Raw genomic sequence first — 5,176 nt, forward strand, 5'->3', positions numbered from 1 at the left:
GAAGTGAAGCCAAAATGTCTCCCATATGAGGATAAGGATGATGTGATCATAAGGCCATCTCTCCACAGCCCATCTCCAAAGATGCTCAACTTATTAAATATCTTCCCTTCCAGCTCTGCTGATTGCTTCACTAAGATGTGTAATGAAATTCAAGTTGTGGATTCAGAGCCGAGCCGCCTGAAGTGAATCTGGTTGTGCAAGAAAAAGGTTTATGATGAGGGCGAAAAGGAAATGAACAAAGAAAATTATGTCTCAGAAGGAGGGCATTTTTAATTGACTTACATAAGAAGAACAAAGTAAAGGAAAAAGTCCTCTTTATTGCAAGATAAACAGCCCACAATATCTTTGCCTTTAATCTGTATTTATAACACACATTTATGGTAATGACTGTTCCTGCACTTGCATCTTTGGCATAACAGAACCAGTCATCTTTTCCTCTCTCTTTTTTATTATTATTTTGCACTAGGTGACGCTGTGATAATTGTCTGGGAGCGCCTTTGCTTTCTTGAAAACATAAAAGCAGTAGAAGTATGTAGGTTTGAGGCTAAGGTAAGCACAGTGTGGAAGGACCTAGGGGCATTATGTATCAGACGGACACCTTCTCTATTGAATTTTTGGCATCTTCCTGCCATGATGTAGCTCAGGAAATACCAAACATATCTGGGAACAGGAACTGGGGTGAATACTGGTGTCCTGGCTGTTGTCCCCCCCCCCCTTCTTGGATCACAAGCTCTTTGCGTACAGAAGTCAGGACCTTTTCATTAACGCAGTTAATGCATCATTTGGTGTTATCAGCAATAAAAATAAATAAATGAGGAATAATCTCCAGCTGACACTGCATCCTCCAAACAGCATAGTCGACATATGTGCAGTCAGGAAATTCGATGCAATTTATACTCTTTCTGCCCAGCTTTCTCATATCCGTTTCTTTACTGATGCACTTGCTAAATTACAAGCGGACCAGCAATATTTATATTTGGCTTTTTTGCAGCTCAGATGACAGCATTTTGGAAGAGGTCCCGCCGCTCAGTGCAGCAGAACACAAATCAAAAGTTGGTTTAATTTTTTTACATTTCTATCGTGTTTCTATGGAGGCAGGGGGTGGGAATGTGCAAAAGGCAATTTTAAAGCAGAGGGTTCTGCTGCAGTAGGACAGGAGCAGGCAATGGGGTGCCCTCTGGATGTGGTTGGAGTACAACTCCCATCCTCCCACACCAACAGCAGTGATGGTTGGGACTGTTGGAAGTTGCAGTCCGACAACATCATAAGGGGACCGTGTTGACCACCCTTCAATAGGGGAAGAGAGGGAACATGAGAAGTATGGTACAGTGGTACCTCAGGTTAAGAACTTAATTCGTTCTGGAGGTCCGTTCTTAATCTGAAACTGTTCTTAACCTGAGGTAGCACTTTAGCTAATGGGGCCTCCCACTGCCACCACACAATTTCTGTTCTCATCCTGAAGCAAAGTTCTTAACCCGAGGTACTATTTCTGGGTTAGCAGAGTCTGTAAGCTGAAGCATCTGTAACCTGAAGCGTCTGTAACCCAAGGTACCACTGTAGAGGGGAGGTAACTTCCTCCAGTATAAGGGCAAAAAGATAGAGTCAGAGAATGGGATAATAGGGCTCCTGCAGCTCTCAGTAACCAGGAGTGGAGCAATTCAGGGAGACACAGATAGGGTCGGTTCAATATTTTCATATGCCCTCAGCACAGCTCTCTCCCTTGCCACTGTTGCCCTTCTTTTGGGGTTGATTTGCAGTGCTGCCCACAATTCAAGAGGAAGGTAGGTATTTGCTATTGCTGCTCTTCTCAGTACTTGTTTGCTTGGAGAGGGTGTGCAGACACACAGCAAGAACAAGAAGGGCCAGGAGATCAGCAGGTAGGGTCTCGGCATGTGCCTAGTGATTCCAACCACTGACACCAGCTCTGAACACAAATGAAACAAAATCAGTCTCAAAGCACCCCAAAGGCAATCCTATCTGTAGTGTAATGTGCCAAAGGTTTTGGGAGGAGTGGTGGTAGACTCCAACTTCCATGATCAGGCGTTGGAGATGGTTGTAATCCAGCAACATTTAGAGGGTACCACATTTGCCACCCCTGCTGTACGGAAGCAATAATTTCATTGTTGTACAGAAAAAATAATAAACATAAACATCCTAATGCTCTAACCTTCCTTTTTGTGATTTCACACACACACACACAAAGCAATTGGTACTAGTTACACTGGAAGGAACAGGGCTGGCGTGTGGAGAAAAGTAGACTTTTTTGTAGTATTTTCATGCTCAGAAGTGTTCTTTTATAAAAAGTTGTGAAAATCTCTCTCTGGCATCTGTCACTCTTTGCTTATGGCTTTTGACCATATGCATCTTTCTCCTTCCTGGCTGCCGTATCAATGTTTACTTCCACTTTTATGTTTCCATGAATAAAACCCATGGCAAAGTAACACTCCGACTGTGTTAAGAAAAATATTAGTAATAGCTAAGTGATGGCATGAATATTGCATCAGCTACACACATGTGCACGGTGCCCCGAGGACACTTGCATTTGTATTAGATGGTACCTTATGAATACTCTCAGTTCCTCAAGATTATACAGTAGGCATATCCCTACAGGAAACAGAGAGCAAATCTGTGCAAATATAAAACCAACATGCCCCTGCTGGGATGCTGTAAAAATGTAGGACTAGCTGCAAGTCCTTGATATGCGGATGGCAGTCCTAATGATGTCAAAAGGGATTTTGATATGAATCTTTCTGGAGAGGATGTTTGGACCCTTCAGAGAAAAGTAGAAAAGAAGGAATACAGAACTTTCCCTAGGAAATGTAAAATGGGGAGGGGGAAGAGGTCAGGGAAGTCAGACTGGCTCTAGACCAGGGATGGGGAATCTTCGGCCCTCTAGAGGTTGCTAAACTACAATTCCCATCAGCCTAGGCCATTCACTATATGTTATATGATGTCATAAGTACTGCTACAGAAAGACCACTGATTAAGGAGCAAGTCAACAGCAATACTGTGACTCTGCTAGATAGGAAGAAGATGGCAGAAGGTGGAAGGAGGTGGAAGCTGAAAGGTGGAAGCCTCTAACTAAAGGCACTTCCACCCGAAAACGTCTTACCTGTTTTTTGTCATTCCATACTGCAGGGTTTCCCAGTCCTGGAATTCCAGCTGTTTTTAAACTACAGTTCCCTACATCCCTGACCACTGGTCCTGCTAACTTGGGATGATGGGAGTTGTAGTCCAACAACAACTGGAGACCCAAGTTTGGGAAACCCTGCCGTACTGCATAGGTCAGGGGTAGGCAGCCTAAGGCCCAGGGGCCGGATGCGGCCCAATTGCCTTCTCAATCCGGCCTGTGGACGGTCCGGGAATCAGCATGTTTTTACATGAGTAGAATGTGTGCTTTTATTTAAAATGCATCTCTGGGTTATTTGTGGGGCACAGGAATTTGTTCAGTTCTCCTCAAAAAATATAGTCCAGCCCACCACATGATCTGAGGGACGGTGGACTGGCCCATGGCTGAAAAAGGTTGCTGACCCCTGGCATAGGTGGTGGCTATAGTTCTGCTTTAAGTGAAAGAAAGTGCCACAAATCACACCTGGAAAAAATGCAGGACAGTGTAGAAAACACTGAGATGCAGAAGGTGAGCAGTAGCATTATCTGGATTCTCAGTTTTCTTTTTAATGGTAACTTGAGACTGAGGCTGCAATCCTATGCCCATTTACCTTGGAGTCAATGGGACTTACTTCTGAGAACAGAGGAGTCTGTCTGGATCAGACCAAAGTCCTATCCAGTCCAGTATGCCAGGCAGTTTACACCTCACAGATCCACAATTCCCAGGCACTTTAACAAACCACAGTTCCCAGGATTCTTTGGGAGAAGTCATGTGCTTTAAATGTATGGTGCATACACAACCTTAGTTTCATAGTAAAGTGCACATGACCCTCAGAAGGAACTGTATTTCTCTTTAGTAATATTGTGAGGTTAAGAGGTATGCTCTCTACACATCACAGAGCTTACTTGCAATGTGTTGTGGGGTGGGGTTGTTAAATGAATCCTTTCTATCCCTGCAGCATGGTGCAGAGTATGGATCTTGTATTACAAGTTTACGGAGCAATTTCAGAAATGAGGGTAGGATCCATGAGCGAACAAACTGCTTTAGTGCTGGCAAGTACCAGCAGTCCGTGAAGTCAATGCATTTTTCTAATTATCTATTTATTTCCGCATTTCTTGGCTGCTGAGACTTTGTCATGAGACGAGCCAGATGGCAGAGAAACTGGCACCTGTAATTAGAAGAGAAATAAATACTGCAGAACCACATTTCCCCCTGCATCTTCCTTTCAGCTCTTCTAGTGGTTCCTGCAGCTGCTGGTTCTGAGGCTCTAATGTTCAGGGGCCTGACTTCAACTGAATTCAGAGTCTGTGGAAGGCTTGCATTTCGAAACAGGCATGTAACGAAAGAGTCCGGGGTGAGGGACACTTATTATTGCATTCCGGACGTTGCAGCATCGATAAAGATTGTGGCTATAGATCATGGGTAGGCAAACTAAGGCCTGGGGGCCAGATCTGGCCCAATCGCCTTCTCAATCCGGCCCATGGACGGTCCAGAAATCAGCATGTTTTCACATGAGTAGAATGCATCTCTGGGTTATTTGTGGGACCTGCCTGGTGTTTTTACATGAGTAGAATGTGTGCTTTTATTAAAGATGCATCTCTGGGTTATTTGTGGGGCATAGGAATTTGTTCATCCCCCCCCCCCCAAAAAAAAAATATAGTCTGGCTCACCACATGGTCTGAGGGACAGTGGACCAGCCCCCTGCTGAAAAAGATTGCTGACTCCTGGTATAGATGAATGCTGCAGTGAGATGGCGAGAGAAATATGCTGATGGCGATCATGCTGTTACATGGCTCAACATCCACTGTATCCTATAGCCCAGGGATAGGGAGCTTTTCTGGGCGGCCTTACTGGAGGCCAAAGTGGGCAGGGCAAGGGATGTAAAGTTTGCCTTTGTACAGGAGGCTTGTTTCTACACACTCTCGCAGAACCACCCCCCCTCTCTGTCTTACATCCAGGCGAGCGGGAGACATCACTAGAGTCCAAGGACACATTCCAGCCAGACAAAAACACTCAAAGCAGAGAAGAGACATTCAGCAGTGACTAGGAACAGGGCTGCCTCAAAAA

The sequence above is a fragment of the Podarcis liolepis genome, assembly GCF_965112155.1.
Source record: "Podarcis liolepis genome assembly, chromosome: 8".
In the NCBI taxonomy this organism is placed as follows: domain Eukaryota; kingdom Metazoa; phylum Chordata; class Lepidosauria; order Squamata; family Lacertidae; genus Podarcis; species Podarcis liolepis.